Here is a 19,603-nt window from a genome sequence, read left to right on the forward strand (position 1 = left end):
GGTTAGGGATTGAACTTGCATCATTTCATCTTTCAATTGCAACAAAGGAATAGAAATCCTAATAGGTAGCCCGTGGCTCTCTCTTCCACAAGAAGAAGTAGCCAATTGTGTGATACCTCTAGGCTCTTTCGTATTCCACAAGTGTGTGGTTGAAAGTGAGATTAGGGCATGTTTGCTTAGTGTCACTTTTTCTCCTACACAAAATTTATTTTGTATGCCTTAATTACCATTTTAAACACATTTTCGGCATTTCTAAGGTCTGTAGGTGAATTTTGATCGAAGAGGTGCATTTGACTTTGCGGGTTTGCTTTTGGCTTGTGTTTTCTTTGATTTCTTGGCAAAACCATGTATTTATGCGTTGTATTCTTATTTTTACTATCTAGGGTTTTTGAGATTCGATGTCTTTTTTTCTTGTTTTTGTCATTTCTTTTTATTGTTCCATAGGGGTTTTAGTTTTTTGTTTTCTTTCGGGTTTTCTTTTCCCCCTGTTTGCTTGTGTTGGTTGACATCAGGTTTTAAACCCTGATGCACGACTAAGATATGTTTTTCCCTAGTATGCATGTCGGAAGTAAAATCCTGACTTGTCCCTTGCATGCCTATTTTGCCCTTTGAGTGCAGGTTAGGTTTTGAAACCCGACCTATGAGTTGGTCATGTTTTAACCCTTTGGGTAAAACCAGACCCACTAATTAAACTGCCTGACAATGTATGTCAGGTTTTAAAACTCAACATACCTTTTGCTTGCCTTAATATACGTGGCAAGTTTTAAACACCTGTTATACATATTGTCCCATCCTTTAACTTGCATATATGGTTTTAAAACCCAATATGCTAGTTTTGACCTTCCAATTGTAGGTCGGGTTTTCAAACCTGACCTACTGTTTTTCCTGTTTTTTCATCTAAGTCAGTTTTTGCCTTCCAAATATGGTTCTGATCTATAAGGACATGACTTTTATGATGCTGACTCTTCATGAACTATTCTCTGGTGTTAAAATGTAGTCTATTGGCAAATGTTTGAGCCCTCTCCTAGTAAATCAATAGGGAAGAAGATGAAGTACAAGTACGATAAGTACTTGGATATGTTCCCAGAGAGCTCCATCAAATCTAATGTGGAGCAAATCTGAGACACTAAAATAGGGTATGTCAATATGAAGGAATTTCTAGAATGGGTTGAGAAGGCTCCCTAAAGGATGACTCGTCTCATAGCAAGTGAGCTACACAAATATGCATCTTTTCCAGTGGAAGTGCATGATCCCAATTTTGTACTACCAGTAGCAGAACACTTTGACCCTAACACAAGACATGTCAAAGGTGTAGATGGAAATGTGATCATCCGTCTAGATAGTGAGTACTTCAATAGTGTTTTCAAGGGTTCCTACACTGAGGAAGTTATGGATATTACTCTTGCCAGTGCACAAAAGTATTACGAGGAGAATGAGGACAAGTGTAAGAAAATAATTAACAATGTTTTCTTGCAAAGTGCTTGAAACTCTACAACATCTCGATGGAAAAAGTTATTTCATCAAAGTGATTTCAATGAGGAATATAATGACATCGTCACTTAGTTATCCCGAATAAAGGGTCTTCTAGATTCTAATTATTTTTAGACATGGATGTGGTGGTACATGAACATCATCAGAAAAGGGTATGACAAGATAGACCGAGGTGAGCAAATCAGTGATGCAATTTGCGAACAACTAAAGAAATTCAAAACTACCTTGAAATTATAGATAACTTCCTAACTAGTTTATGCAGCCACCTCCATGATGCAATTTCCAAGACTGTCTACAAAGGGTGACAAAAGGCAAACCCCACTGTGGGACTATTATTCTCAGCTGACCATCGCCAATTGGAGAAGTTATTTCCAAAGGGTCAATGATGCTTTCTTTTCTCTATAGAAGTGTTTATTTGATAAGGAATTGCAGAAAAAGAGACTTTCAAATGCAACATATAATAAAGTTTGTGAGTACGGATGCATTTTCTTGCAATTTCCTACATTCACATACATCTATGTAGGTTGTTTCACTGGTGAACACTTTATGCTTCCAAGGTATCCATTTGATAAGATCATTGTAATGGAGCTATGTCATCAGTTGGCATATGTACATGAGGGAGAATCTTCTTCACACAAGACTGGTCTCGAGTCTTCTTAGTCCATTGGTAGATACACAGTGACAAGTACCCCCAAAGCCAAGAACATGGAAGAGGAAATGTAGTGGGTTATAATGAAAATATTCAAAGCTCACAATAACATTGATTTTCATGGAATGAAGAATAAAATTCATAGGAATTATGTACATGTGCACCCACTAGAAGATATCTGGGTGGATTGTAGGGATGAGGAGGAGGTGAGGAGACTCAATTTCAGTCGTCTCACACTTGAGAAGATTGAAAATCTAAATTTGGCTAAGATTCCTAATACATGGGAAGACACTACTGATGATATTATGGATTCCATCTACTACAAGAATAATATTGCTAATACTCCCCTTCCTCTTATTCAGTGGTCACAGAAAGAAAACAAGTCAATTTTTGCGAGATTTTCCCCCATGATGGTGAATACCAATGCATGGTTGCTAAAGAAAGGTATAAGAATGAAGCAAATCCTTGCAAGTTCTGGTGATGCTCCAAGCAGGAAGATGAAGGTCCTGTGGAAAAGACTTCATAAATGAGAACCAAGAATAAACAGGTTTCATAGGAGCCACCATCAATTTCATCTCCCAAGTCTAAAGGGAAAGGGCCAAAATACAGATTTACTATTAAAGCGCAAAAGAAAGGAGAATCTTCTCAAGCTGCACAAGAAAGTGTTTCTAAAGAACAAGGAAAAGGTTAGGAGGAGGGAGAAATACCACAAGAAGAGGAAATTTAGGATGTGGGGGAATCAATTCCACCGTTAGTTTCTACCACTTCCGCAACAACACAGGTTCCTGCTTCAACTCGAGTAACCGTTCATTTTATTGAGTCTGACTCAGAAGAGGAAGATGAAGAACATGAATATGTCGACTTGAATTTCATCATCAGAATACTACCTACGACATGTTAGTTTCACAAAATACAAAGGAAATGCTAAAGGAAAATCCAAATTCAACCAATGAAACTACATGAAATGAATATGAAAATAAAAACATTATTTTTACCTTCATGATTTAAGTCTCATTGTGTCCTAACTCCACTGTTCTTGGTTGTAGATGATTTTCTCTCAGACAAGCACTGATAGCTTCCAAGATGGCATATGAAGAATGCACTGATAACTGATTGTTAACTGGTACTATGATATGCAATGTAAATGATTATGCTAAATTGCTTGAAGATTAAAACTCACAGATGCATAAGTTTTCACAAATTGTTAACTTGAAAACTCACTTGAAGACTAACTCTTTCTCAACTCAAACTCCCACATTTATAGACTTTGAGAGGATAAGATGATGTGTCCTAGATCAACAATCATGATTAGATCTACAAATTTGGATGGTTGTGAGCAAAGGTGAAGGTTGAGAGAAAGGGGGAAGGAGAAGACAAGTGTCACTCATCTCACCTTGACTGGGTTTGTTGACTAGGGGAATCTAGGGATGGTTGGAGAAGATTTAGGCATGAGAGGACAAGTAGACTCATGTCCTTCCTAAGATGTAGGGATGATGGAGAGAATATAGAAGCAGGTTAGGAAATATGTGCATGTACACAATATTTCATTTATTTTGGAAGTTGAAGATAAGTGGCTAATAAATATTTTATTTATTTTAATTTTTTTGAATTAATTTAACCACATGATGGATGAGTTGGCAAAGGAAAGATGAAGTGGAGATGGGAGGTGAGTTGAAAATGAAATTAAATAATTTAATATTTGAGACTATTGGATAGAAGAATAACCATTAAATATTAGATATTTAAATGATTGAAGGAATAATTAAATATTATATATTTAATTAATTGATTAGAAGAAAAGAATAAATTAATAAATTAATAAAATATTTAAATTAAATTAATTAATAGAAAGACATGAAATGAATTAAATAAATTAATCTTTTCAAATTAACTATTTAATAGAAGAATAATTATTAAATAAATATTAAATATTTATTTAATCGCTCATCGCCATTTTTATGTGTATACAATGACTATGAAGGATTGGACATTGTCAGGTCATAAGGATAAGATGATCAAGAGTTTGTGACATTGTCAAGCCTTCCTAGTTTTGATGATGTACCTACATCTATGATTGAATCTTCAATATTAGACTTCACAGAAGCAATGACACAAATTCCTCAAGAAAACCAAACAATGACTCTTCCTTCTGTTGTTGTTACTCTAGAAGCTCCACAACTTGTTTCAACTATTAGTGCTACAGAAGTTCCACCACTAGTTTCCACCACTATTGCAACAGAAGCTTCATCTCAAGAGCCTATTGTTGTCATTACAACTTCCCTTATACCACCATCTCAAATGGTTGCAACTACAAGTCAGATCACATCACAAGTGCTAGTAACTGCACTGGCCAGTACCGCAAATCCAACAACAAAATCAAATCTTCCTCCATGGTTGGATATTGTGGCACCTAAGAGAAAGAAACAGGTAATTTCATTAGATGATTTTGATTTTGGTCAATTAGGTCCCATTAAACAGAAAGGCACCAAGAAGTCCAAGACTGTTTCTAGAGTCTTGGTTGATCCTATGAGTAAAATAAAATATACTGAAGTCTTGGTGCCATCCTCAGACAAAAACAAGGATTAGATTCAACTTGCATATTATACTGTACAAACTATGGTACATGGTGTGGAAACACATCACAATGTTGAGCAAGACTCTCAATTTGCCTTGAATTCCCTCATGCACAAACTTGATCTAGAAAGGGCTAAGAAGATTGAATGGAAGAAAAAATGTGAACAACTGACATGCATACTTCTTAAAGTTATGCAATCATCACAAGAAGCTCAACCAATAGTTTCTTTAGTTGACACAGAAGCACTCAAGAAAGTAGAGCAAGTGGTCACAAGGGGTAGAATAATGGAGGAATGGATTGATCGCTTGAAGTCCAAAAGGTCACATCTTCTCGACTCTGCAGTCAAGCTTTTTATGGACTTTGAGAATGCACAAGTGCAAGTCCAGGCTGTACAATCTTTATTATCCCAAGAGATAACAGAACTTGAGAAGGATTTAGTGCTCTAGGATAAGATGAGAGAATATAGAATAGACATCCTTGTCGAAAACAATATGGTATTGTCTTGGGGTGAGTACATCCAAATCTGAGCAATATTGGCATGCAAGGATGAGTTGATGAAAATGTCGGTAAAGGATTTGGATCAAGATAAGAAAGCATGTGCTGATGGAGTTGCAAATATTTCATCAAGTATATTTGAACTACTTTGCTAGTTATTTGACAAAGAACAAAAGGTTTTACTGTATGAGGCCATTAAACATGAATTCCTTGCCATGGTCGACCAGGTAGTATCTGATGAATTTTCTTTGACATCATTTTATTAGTTGATTTAAATTCAAGTCAACTTAGATGATTTTGCATCGGTTTTGAAGAAAGCTAAAAGGGCTTATGTGGAAGTCAGAGATTGAACCTCTCAGATTCATGCCATTTCTAGTGTGACTTTAGGGCCAAACGATCCCGAGATGCAAGCCATGTTGGCTAGATTTGAGGAATTTTAGAAAACCAAGGAGGATGAGAAAGAAGAATAAAGTGTCATCGACACTAAGTAGAATTCATGTAGTTGCATCTTTTCTTATTGCAAATTTTCTTGCAGTTGCATTTTTATTTTATGCAGTAGTTGTAGTCAAGTGGGACTCTACAGTTGAATTAGTCAACTGTGCCCACATTTTTCTCAATTCCTTTCCTAAAAAAGGAGGAAGCTCATTTGTAAATATTTATCTTTTATATGCTTAGCAAAACTCTGTCAAATTTTTGCCTCAAGTGAGACTTTGAGCTCTTTTGTTGTGAGAATTAATCAAGTAAATAAAGAAGACAATTCTCTTTGTTTCCAAACTTTGAGTTGGGCAAGAAATTATGTATATGAGTGAATGTTCTTTCATTCATTGCTTATATATGTTCTTTAATTCCTTGATGGTATTGGTGTTTAGTTTATTTTATTAAAGGAGCACTCTAATTATGATTATAGACTTTGGGCTATCTTTCATATTTGGAAAATCTTATTGTGATAAGGTGATTAAGTGGGAGGCTTTGTACTACTATTGATTACTTTTGGTTAATTAAAGTTTCACCTATAACTTGAAGACTTTGAGCTAAAAGTTATAATAGTTATTAGATTGGAAATTGGATTGTACTCACATAAGACTTCGTGCTTATGTTGATTTAGGGATATATTTTAATTATTGTAAGTAAGTGTAGTTAGTTTGTTAGTTTGTAAGAAGTTTTATCAAGTGAAGGGATATATGTTAATTCTGAAAAAAGAGAATTATACACCCTGATCTTACCCCACGAATTTACATTCAAGTTGTTGAAATACCAAAATTTTATTAGGGAAACTCCCCTTAATGAGAGGAGAGACTTTGTCTCAACATAACTATGTGTAAAAAATATATTTTTTCATTGGTACGCTGGTGACAAAATATTCACCCAACAATTTTTTGTCAACTCTGTTGTGGAGCAACGTGCAACCAGTATTTTCTCTTTTGGGTTGCAGTGTGTTTTTCCATTATAATATCTATACTGGTAATTTTCTCAAAGTACTAATCTGGCTGATCGAAGTTACATTTGTGGACAACGAGCAATGAGAATGCTTGATCCTACCTTTGAATTTTTGCAACAACATAATTTTTAGTTTCTGATGAAGAGCATAATAGAGTTTGATTGAACTCCTTGATTTATAGAAAACCTTGATTGATAGGTTTAGATTGATTTAATAGCCCGATTTGCTTCATTTGAAAAGATGTACCAATTGTTGATGTGATATATTAGTGATCGATTTGATTTGATAGATAGATGATTGATAATTGATCAAATTCTCTTAGTAAACATGAGAAACTCAATGTTCTCCAGTGTCAGGAAAAATTCCCGGCCATGCACCACTTAGTGCCAGAGCTTACATAGGCTGAGATTAGACACATATATGCTTGCAGATTACACCATTTTTCATCAGGTTATTTTTTATGAGAGTGCTAATCTATCTACAACATGCACACTTTTACAGATCTGGTGCTGGGAGCACATTGCTATTACTTGGCCTATCTATCATAGAGTTTGTGGTGAGAGGCAGCCATATGTCTATTTGTATGCAGGTATCCTTACTCAGCATAAGCTGGGTAAGATGGAGTATTGGCATTGGGTTCTAGATTCATTGGATAGTGTTATTTGAAGACCTTATATCGACTATGAGCCATGGATGGATGATGCATGGACATTACCATATATTATGCAAAGTAGATATTTCATTGGTCGGACTCCACACATTATTGAGTGGCAGTTGATTAGTCACATTTTGAGACAATTTGGTATCATCCAACACATGCCTACTAGTGTCACTATATATGCATGATGGTACAAGGATAGGTGAGATTGGGGACCGTCTTTGTCTTTTGAGATAGCATGCACAGAGTTTCTGGCTACTCCTAGGGTGGCTTATGACTTGAGATTACACATTCTAGATACTGGGGTGACTGCAAATTATGCTCAGTACATGATTGCACACCTGTTTCCTCGTATTACCAATCCAATAGACCCTCCTCCTAGCTTAGGAGATGAGGTGGATGATTTAGATGATCCTATCATTAGGAGATGAAGACGAAGATGAGATCTTAGAGCTTCTTAGGAGGCCGGAGGTGATGGAGATGAGGGAGGAGATGGAGGCGGAGGTGGTAGGAGACCTAGATGGAGAGGAGGTCGATTGAGAGTCCATGGAGGACCTTTTGGACCGGTTGGTAGGATTGGGAGACCACTTCCCATGGGTCAGAGAGAGGCAGGACGGATTGGGAGGGATATTGGCAGGATAGGTATGAGATCAGTGAGAGGGTTACCCTCTACAGGAGGAGGTAGGATTACTGGACTGGATCGGGGTTGCCCGAGAGGCATTGATTTTGGTCAGATTTAGCCAGACCTTAGGGTTATTGCAGCTCATGATGGAGAGGAGGAAGATCCAAAGGAAAATGTTCCTCTCATTAGACGATGAGTTCTGAGAGCTACTCAGGCTGAGATTCCAGTAGGTGGATAGGGAGGTGGAGATGAGGGGATTCAGGGTCATGTTCCTTAGTAGGATACCTTGGAGAGTCTCAAAGCACAAATAGATCAACTTAGAGCATAGGTGCAGACACTCATGACAGAGAGAGACAAAGCTGTTAGGAGACAACAAGATACTCAGGGTCTTCTTGATCACATTCAACAAGTTGGATCAAGCACTCTCTCAGCTGATATAGTTAGAGCACTATTTCAGGCCAGGAAGGAGATATCACACTGGCGATGATTATATAAGGATTTAGTCACAGAGAGCCAGAGGGTAGGTAGATATCATACCACTGTGAGGATGGATACTAGTAGCAGTGGAGTTATGGGACCTCCTCAGAGGAGTGGTGATCATGTGAGATAGGCATCTGGAGGATCTTCTCGCCCACAACCATAGAGATGGACAGAGTCAAGTGGTAGTGGTACATGATAGCCTTGACTTGATTTATATTGATGAGGCATTTGTATTTTTGATCTGATATCATTGTATACTTGGAATTTTTATTATTTTATGATGATCTATATGCAGACATGGACTCTATATGATGATCTTTTATTATGCATATTACTCTATATGATGATAATCTATATGCATTGATTACATGGATGATGTTATAATTATCTTTTCTTTTCTTTTACTTTTCATGATGATGAAATGAAAAATGCTTTTGATTTTTTATTTTGATGATCATGGATGCAAATGAGAATGATTACTAACTTAAATAATGTAAATGCAATTATCTATATGAGAATACAAATGGATGTTGATTTAATATGTAATTCAAATATTTTTTATTTTGATGATTTAAAAATGAAAATGATGATTATTAAATGCAATTGGATGTGTATATGTAATTCTTATAATGATTACAAATCTAAGTGCAAAGATGCAACTAAACGATCTTAATGGATAAAAAGAACTATAATGATAATGATCCTAATGTAAATAGTAATGATGATATACTACATGAGTATGAAATGCACTTAATCGAATGCACACTAATGCAACAATTGAAATGCAACTAAATGAAATGAAAGACGATTAAAATGATTCTAAAGATGAATGCACCTACAATGATCGAATGCAAATTGTTTTTGTTTGTCAAAATATACTCAATCTTTATTTATGACCGTTGATCTATGAATGAAATGATATGCTTATAATGTAACTGACAATGAATGCTTATAATGTAACTGACAATGAATGCTTATAATGCAAATGAATAATGAGATAATCTAAAAATGATCTAACTAAAATGATACTTCCATTCTTCATATGTTGTCTTGTAACAATGCTTGATTTTGCCGTGCCTGTGAAGTGTGATACCTACAGCTACAACACAAAACACTCAATAGATCATTACAAGCATGGTTAGAAAAGTTAAAACAAAGAAAGATAAAACCATGGCAAAGCAATCTATCACCTCCTAAGAGATGCGAGTGTGGATTTTCTCTCAAATCTGGATAAGCAAATTCCAGTGACTTGACTACACCTAGATGGAGAATTTGAAATGATAATGATGCAATTAAGCTAGAAAAGAGAATGATTAAGCTACATGATTCAACAATTATGCTAAAAAATGATCAAATTAAGCTAGATCTAAGATGCAATTGCCTATAATAAAAATGCTCAAATGATATGCTAAGAGATATTATGCCTATAGTAACAATGCCTAAAATGCAAATGAGATGGGATCATTATTGCTCCAAAATGGAGGATATTTATAGGATTTCCAAGGCCAGGGGTGATGTGGCAGGAATCAACGGTCAAGATTGAGTCTAAAGATATCAATGGTGAAAATTGGAGGAGGTTGGAAAAGAGGTTGGAGGAAAGGGGACATTTGTCATCTCTATGGTGAAAAGTGTCAAGGGACTTCCAAGAGAGGGGACATGTGGCCCAAGAATGCCATGTGTCTTAAGGGGAGATTATCCACACCATAGGAGGTTAGGATGTGAAAACTAAGATAGGTTTAATTAAACCCAGGCTTAGATGGAATGGGTTAGGTTTAGAAGTGGCTAGGTTAGGTGGTTAGAAGTTAGGAGGCATGTGGGTAATTTGAATTTAAAAATTCAAATAATAGGAAAAGACTAATTAACTTTCAACAACTCATAAATTGATTTGTTTTAATTAATTAGAAGATTAGAAGAAATTAATTTGATTGAAGATGGGGGAAAGATTAATTAATCTGAATTAATTAATCAAAGGGGATTATTGAAATAAACATATTAAATAAATCCTTAGATTTATTAATAAGTAGACCAGTGGAAGAATTTAATCAAATTGCTAATGAATTCAATTAAATTGGGGAGGGGGATTAATTAAATAATTGCTTATTTAATTAACTATCTTGAGACCATTTTTAGGCGTATACAGATTTCATCATTGAGCTTTTTAAAATGTTGTAAGAAAATACAAGCAAATTGACATAAAGATCCAAGATGACCTAAGTATTTCTTACATGGATTTTTATATAGCAAGTTTATACAAGCAACTTGATATAATGAATACAGCTGACCTGAGTATTTCTTGCAGAACAGACAAGGATTATCTCTTTTCATGCATGACTCAAAATGTCCTCCTTGATCTTTTGTCGATCATATCTTTAGACAAGTACATACCTTAATAAGAGATAAACCATAGACAACAAGCAAAGAAAATAATCATGCCCCATCATAACTTCTCTAGTCATGGACATCCTTGAGTCGCATAGAGTACATGATTAGTAATAAAATCAAGATATAAACACTGAATCTTGTATGTCATTCACATATTCTTATGGTCATTAACTAATATAATCATATTGATGAATGATCATTGATAATCCTTTATTACTTGCTAGTTGATTCTTTGTTTCTTGACCTTCACGATTCAGTTGTTATAAAAATGCCTTGATCTTCGTTGCTTCGTTGCTTTGTTGCTTGTTATCTGTCTCAAAATCCTAAATGTTTTTAATTTTTCTAAGTTTTCTGAATGTTTTGGATTTTCAAAGATTCAAAAGATCACCTTAGCAAAAGGAATTAGGATTTTGCCCCAGTAGAAGCAAAACTTTATTATGGATGTACAAATAATGATCAAGCTCCAAACCATGGCAGGATACAAATGTAGATTGATTGATTCTGATAAATTCTAAGACAGTGACTACGATAAGTATGTCAACGATTGATAACTGTTGGTAAGCTGCATATTTCCTACTAAATGGTTCAAAGCAATGGATGTGAAAGATGAAATGGATGAGTTAGGATAGATGGAAGTGGTAGATGCGATAGGATGGAGTGGATAGGCAAGTGAAGTGATCTTATAGATGGAAGAACTCACTCTTTATATAGCGTCTGTTTATCAAGTTTTCACTATCTAAATTTATTGCATTTTTTCCATATTTTGATTTTTTTCTTCTTTTTTGTTTTTGTTGTTTTATGCTTTTTAGGGATTTTCTGCTCTTTTGATTTTTACTGATTTCTTCAGGACTTTATATGCTTTTTATTGATTTTTTCCAAGATTTTATATCTCAAGCATAGAATTTCTTGAGATGGATGGAATTGATAGGTTCATCAAACCAATCACCTTCAGGAGTAGATAACTTATATGCTCCTGAGCCATAAGCTGCTACTATGACAAAAGGACCTAACCAATTTGGTTCAAATTTACCCTTCTTTTCTTGGTCTTACTAATTTATTGGATTCTCCCTTAGAACTATATCTCCAGCCTGAAAAAATAAGTGTCTTGACTCTGTGATTATAACTTCTTTCCATTCTTTGTTGATATACCTTCAAATGATTTGTTGCATTTTGCCGATGTTCCTGAATCAACTCAAGTTCTTGAAGTCTAGAGACTCATTCTTCTTCTTCTGGTATAAGACCTTTCAAGGAAACTCATAGAGAATGTATCTCTACTTCTATTGGTAATATGGCTTTTGATCCATAGACTAAGAAATATGGAGTTGCCCCCATTGGTGTGCGGATGTTGGTTCAGTATGCCCAAAGAGTAGGATTTAGCTGAATGTGTCAGTTTTTTCCAACTTCATTAACTATTTTCTTCAAAATTTTCAAGATAGTTTTGTTTGATACCTTGACTTGACATTTCCTTGTGGATAATATGGAGTAAAAAACCTATGTTGGATATGGAATTGCTCACATAGTTCCTTCACATCTTGATTCTTAAATGGTCATCCATTATCAATGATAATGGTCATAGGAACTCCATAGCAACAGATTATATAATTCAAGATGAATGATGATATTTGTTTTCCTGTCACTTTTGTCAAAAGGTACTTCTTTAATCCATTTAGTGAAATATTCAGCAGCAATCATAATGAACTTATGTCCATTAGAGGATGAAGGATTTATCTTACCTACCAAATCAAGGCCCCATTGAGAAAATGACCATGATCCTCTTATAGGATGTAATTCTTGTGCTGGTGCGTGGATGATATTCCCATGGATCTAGCATTGTTTGCATTTCTTGGCATATGTGAATGAATCTCTCCATAGTAGGCCAATAGTAACCCATACGAAGAAGTTTCTTAGCCAACTTTAATCCACTTAAGTGTGTGCCACAAATACCTGCATGAACTTCGTTAAGAACTTTCTCAGATTCTTCGTGTTCGAGACATCTCAATAAAGTGATATCTAGACCTCGCCTATATAAGGTATCATCAATAATAGTATAGCAGGATGAGTGACGGATAAAATTTCTTCTTTGATTGTGGGACAAGTAAGGAGGAAGGATATTCTCTTTTAAGTATTGATAGGTTTGGTCGTATAAGGAGTGATCGGTTCCTGATATATGACAAATCATGTAGGTATGCTGGGATTAAATGGTAGGGGTTAAGATATCTTCCACTAGGAATTCGTAACACTATTGATTCTCCTGATTCTGCAAGAGAGATGCTATTGTAGCCATTGCATCTGCTGCTTTATTCTCATTTCTTGGGATCTGAGTGAATGATACATCTTCAAAGTGTTCTTTAAACTCTTCTACCAATTGTTTGTAGGGCATGAGCTTGTCATCCTTAGTTTGATAATCATCATTTATTTGGTTGATGATAAGCTGTGAATCACCATAGACATGTAATTCCTTGATATTCCATTCAATAGCCATTTTGAGCCCAATAGTCAATGCTTCATATTTTGTAGTATTGTTTGTGCATAGAAACCACAGTCTATATGATTTTATAATTATGTGTCCCTGAGGTGTGATGAACAAAATTCCTACACCTAATCCCTATTGTGTATAAGAACCATCAAAGTACAACTCCCCAAATTTTTTACTTATTGCTAGAATGAATGCATCAGGAAATTCAATGTGCAATGGTATGTCATCTTATAAAGGTGCTTTAGGTAATTGATCAGTAATGACCTATCATTTGATAGCTTTTTGATCAACATATTCTATATCAAACCCACTTTGCCAATCTGCCTGTCAAAGTTGACTTGTTCAACAAATACTTTAGTGGATCTATTTTTGCTATTAGTTTCGTAGAATGAGTCAGCATATAATGTCGCAGATTCTGAGTTGCAAATACAACTACTAGGCATGTCTTCTCTATTGATGTATAATTCTATTCATAGCTGATAAGTGTTCTACTGATGTAATACACTTCTCTTTCTTTTCCTTCTTCATCATGTTGTGCTTGGAGAGCTCCTAATGATACATTTGTCGTTGAGCTATAAAGTAACAATGGTTTCCCTTTGATTGGTGATACTAGTACTGGAGGATTCATGATATATTCTTTGATTTGCATAAAAGCCTCTTCACACTTCTGATCCTGATTGAATGGAACGTTCTTATGTAAAAGATGAGTGAATGGATGACATCTATCTGCTAATTAAGAGACAAATCTTCTGATTGATTGCAATATTCCTCGTAAAGAACACAATTGACTTATGTTCCTAGGTGACTCCATTTCCATGATATCTTTGACCTTTTCTGGATCTACTTCAATTCCACAAGCTGATATAATGTACCCAAGAAGTTTTCCAAAGGTTACTCCAAATGCACATTTCTTTGGATTTAATCTTAACTGATATCTTTCAAGCCTATCAAAGATCTTGTCCAAGATGTTCAAATGTTTTTTTCTTGTATGAGATTTTGCAAGTATATCATCTACATAATCTTCCATAAATGTATACATCATATCATGAAAAATTGTTGTCATAGCTCTTTGATAAGTTGCTACTGCATTCTTAAGCCCAAATGGCATAACATTCCAGTAGTAAGTACCCCATGCATAGGTGAATGTTGTCTTTTCTTGATCTTCAGGGGTGATTCTTATTTGATTGTATCCTGAGAATCCATCCATTAATGAAAACATCTCATGTCCTACTAATAAGTCCACAATTATATCAATGTTGGGTAGTGGGAAATCATCTTTGGGACATGCCTTGTTCAATCTCTAAAATCAGTGTAGAATATTATGCTTTTATCTGGCTTTAACACTGGCACAATGCTTGAAACCAATTCTGGATAGGCAACAGGTCTTATGAAACCCACATCTAATAGCTTCTTTAGCTCAACTTTTACAAGGAGAGAGATGTGTGGATGCATCTTCCTTAGCTTTTGTTTAATTGGTTCTGCTTTTAGATCCACATTGAGATGATGCATGGTAAGATCCTGGAATGTCTACATAGGACCAAGCAAAATTTATCTGTCTTTGTTTGAAGAATTCTATGTATTCTTTCCTCTCTTTATTTGATAATGATGTAGCATAATGAAGTATCTTGGGATCCTTTGGTGTGCCAATGTTTATTGCTTCTATTGGTTCTATTAGAATAACAGATCTCTCCTGAAAATATGCAGGGAGGATGTCAAACTTTCCATCTTCTGGTGCCTCAAAGAGGTTTTCATTGTCAGATATATCTTTTATTTTCCTCTTGATTGATCTAGTGTTGCCATGAAATGGTTTTCAGCACTAGTTCTCTTTCCTTGTTTTATTTTAATTTTGTGACTCGAAAGTTTGGCATTCTCCTGATTGTAAGAAATGTTACTTCATTCCACAATGGAAGATATCTTAGGTGTTATGGGTTTGACAATATTAAGATACACAACTAAGTCATTCTCATTGGAAAAGACATCCAATTCATGGTTTTCTAGTTAATCCCAATCAATTAGTTCTGGACGAAGAAGGGGTAAGTCATAGTCATCATCATTGTTAGGTGCTTCAAGGTTCATGACATAATAGTCATAATTTAGCATAGAGTAGGTAATTTCATAGATAGAATGATCTTGAGGATAGTCTCTCCCAAGTGTTCTCCAATTAGTTCTAACAAAATCAATATTAGTATTTTGTGGTTCACACTCAAGTGACTCTTCATCTGACGTTTGTCCCTCAAATGAATGGATTATATCAACACACACATCTTTAATACTGCAAGTTCCTTCTTGATTAATTTAAATAGATTCATTTGTATTTTGAAGTTGACATACTTGTGCACATGATATAGAGGATTCTTTTGCTAGCTTTTGTCTTCTCTCGAACTCAGCTTCTTCTGGACTAATAGTCAATCCTACTTGACTATTTCTCAGTTCTTCTATGGTTCTTCCATACCTTGGTACATATTGCTCCTCATTTGATAGAAATCTGATATTTCCTGATGCTTGATCAATATATGTTTGTTCTTCTTGTGGCGTTACTTCTTGGGCTTTTTCATCCTCTTTCTTTTGTTGTCTTGTATATACCTCTTTTATTTGCATTCTAAGTTCTTGTCTTCTTTCTAACTCTATCTTTTGTTATGTAAAAGACAAGTCTTCATTTGTGATAGCTTCTTGCTCTTCATTCTTTTCTTCACTTTATACACTAGATGATACATCTGGACCCCATTCATATTCATTTGAATCTGTCTCTGAACCATTGTTTAGGATTACACCACTGTACCATACAAGAATATTGTATGGTGCAAATAGTTCTCTGATTTCGGCCATCTATGCTTTTACTACTTCTGGAATATCTTGTTCAGATTTATCATTTGCTCATATTCCTTGAACTAGTTTACAAGATTCTTCTTCTCTTTTGATTGCAAGTTCTTGTTGTTGTTTCTCATATTCTTCTTGTTTTTTCTTATTGGCTACTATTTTTGCTGCTTGATGTAGCTTTCCTTGTCATTGTTCTTCTTTAGGGACTAATTTCTTTCTCCACTTTGACTATTGATAATTATGTTGTTTTTTATTTTATTTTGGATATCCAAGTCCTGTTTTATCTTCTTTAGATTGTGAATGAGGACAAATAGGTTATGAAATACCTTGTTGTCACTTACCAATTGGTCATTTTCCTTCATATCCCATTTTTTGCATGATCCTATAACCATTTCCATATTGCTCTATAGGAATATCGACTTCTGTAGATTTTTCTATAGTTTTATTTTCGTCTTTGTACAACCAACCAAGAATGTCCTTATCTTCATTATCTTCTACAAGTGTTCCAACTCTAACAAATGCTCCATTAAACATTTCTTTTGATTTTTTTGAGATCCATGGTTAGATATTTATAGGCTTTCCATATGCTTTAGGTGAAAGTAAAAAATTATGCAAAGAATATTTTCCCATTCCTTCATCATTTAATTTGAGCTTTTTCTCGAAGGTTTCCCATAACTTTTCTTGAATTTCTTTGGTAGGATATACTGAATCTCTGTTATGTGGAACTCTTGTATCTTGTGTTGGCTTTAGATTATTGCAATATTGGCTAGAGTCTGCAATTATAGTGACCTCTTGTCCCTCATGAGGAAACTTTACACATTGGTGATATGTAGAAGGAATTGCTTGCATGTTGTGAATCCATGGCCTTCCCAGAAGAATGGTATAAGAGAGGTTCAAATATAAAACCTGACATAATGTATTCCTTTCCACAAGTCCTATTTTGATTGGTAACACCACAGTTCCTTTAGAAGAACGCTCTTCTTCATCATAAGCCTTTATGGTTATTTTCTTCTTTGGATCTACCGCATTTTCTGAATATCCCAAAGCCTTTATTAAACTTAATGCACAAATGTTTAAGCCAACTCCACCATCTATGAATACGCGTTTGACACAAGTTTTATTAATAGTGACTTCAACATGTAAGGGAGCATTGTGAGGATGTTGCAAGGATGCGTCATAATTTTCATAAAATGATAAGGAATGAGAGGCTATAAGGTGTCCCACCATGTTTTTGAACTGATCTACAACCAAGTCTTTTGAAACTGTTGTTTTCGTTAGAGATTTTTCTAAAATATCCTTATGCATAGGTGAAACTTTGAGAAGTTCCAAAATTGATATTTGAGCAGGTATTCTTTGTAATTGTTCCACTAAGTTATATTATCATGAAGTGGAGGTTGATTAATTTGTTATACCTAGAAATGTGACATTCACTTTGCTTCTCGTAATAACGTTGATTGGTTCTGAAGGTGTGTTATATTTAACAATGATGACATTTACCACATCATCATATGTATAAGTGTAGTTCACTTTGGATTTGCCTTTGTCATCTTTCAATTTAGATTGTTCACCTTTTTCATAGTTTGGAAGTGGAGTTTTGAAAGCTAAGTGGGATTCATTTGTCTTATGACTATCCACTGTGATAGTTCCGTTATCGATTAAATCTTGGATAAGATGTTTCAATATTTGAAAATCATTAGTTTGGTGTCTTTTATTTCGATGCTAATTGCAAAAATGATTGTCATTCCACCAATTAGGTTTGACTTGTGGTTCATAACTTCTTATTTCTGGTAAAATAATCAGTTTGTTTGCAAGAAGAGTTTTCAAAGATGATTCCAAGGGTTCTCCAATGTATATGAATTTCCTGCGAGGATTGCAAAAGAAAGACTTGGATTTATTGTTTTCTTGATTATTATTGCTTGGGATTTGACTCGATAGATTAAAGATTGGTTGTTGTTTCATAGCATTATTGTCGTTATTTCCTCCATTGATGACATTCCTATTCTTTGACTAGAACTTGGGTTTGTCATTGTTGTTTTAAGAATTATTGTAAAGTTTTAGCTCTCCTTTCTTTAACATTGCGTCTTCTATTTTTAGACCATTCTCAATAATCTTAGCAAAAGAAGGAGGACATTGCATTTTTAGATGATAACTCATTTCACTGATAAGATTATCAATGAATATGTCCATGTTTTCTTGATCAGGTACATCTCTTGGATACCTATTAAACATTCATTTCCATCGCTGCAAGAAGATCATGAAAGATTCACCATTCTTTTGCTTTACATTGCATAAATCTAGCATTTTTATCTCATTCCTTACATTGTAGGAGTATTGTGAAATAAACCTATTCACGAGTTCTTCAAAAGATTTGATTCCAGATGGTAATCTTGAAAACCATTCCATTGATTTTCCAATTAAACTCTTAGGGAATAGACACATCAGGTAAGTTTCATAATGTGCAGATTTCATACTCATAGTACAAAACTCCCTAATGTGATCTTGAGGATCAGATTTCCCATCCTATTTATCATATTTAGGGATCTCGCAAAGCTATGGAAATGGTATCATATTCAAACTTTTATCAAAAAGATACGGGCAGATATCTTCCAATGAATACTTCTTGGAACTTGTTCCATTCTGCATATCTTGTATTTGTTGTTGTAGAGTTTGCATTTTCTAAGTGAGATTTAACAAAGGATTATCCATATAGTTTCTCCTTGTCTCTTCATAAGTTCTTCTATCACTACGCTCTCTTCTTATGTCATCATGTTCTTTTCTTGTTTCTTCATGGCTTTCTTTGTTTATATCTTCGTTATTTGGATCATTTGTGTTTTGAGTTTAACTTGTCTCTGCATCTTGTTTCAAGCCTTCTATGTTAAAGTCTTGTGGCAATTTAGCTCCTGATTTTGCCAACATCAAAAGATATTTTTCTTTTTGCTTTGCTAATAATTTTTCCATTAGTCTATCAAATTTGAAATCTTGCTCAAGGTCTCTAATGGTGTTATTGACCGCTTCTTCATCAACAACCGTATACCCAAAATTTTGGAACGTTGAATTATCTTCTTCTTCAATTTGTTTTTGTTGTTTTTTGAGTTGTTCGTATTGAGCTCTAGTCCAAACTGGCATGCGATTGTTTTAAATTTTTTGAAGTTTTTGACCTCAAAGACAACTCAATAGGTGAGTATTGGTTTAAGAATGTATGCTTTGTTGATTTTACCACTATTGTTTGTTTTTTATGATAAAGCGTCTCTTTGTTGAAAAGAACATCCTTGCAAAATTTCTCCATCAAATTCTATCCCGCAACCACATAAATAGTGACAAAAATGGTGTAAGAAAGTCCTATGTTTTAATAAGATCTTGTGATTGATATACAAGAATCTTATCCTCTTCTGAGTAGCTTTATAACTGAGCTTTCTTTTCTTAAGGCAATACTTAAAAGTCATATAAGCATATGATGATTTACAAGTTTGATTGATTCCAATGTGAGCACAATTCTAATTTTGATATAAGCGAGGTTCAA

Source organism: Cryptomeria japonica, chromosome 9, assembly GCF_030272615.1.
Source record: "Cryptomeria japonica chromosome 9, Sugi_1.0, whole genome shotgun sequence".
In the NCBI taxonomy this organism is placed as follows: domain Eukaryota; kingdom Viridiplantae; phylum Streptophyta; class Pinopsida; order Cupressales; family Cupressaceae; genus Cryptomeria; species Cryptomeria japonica.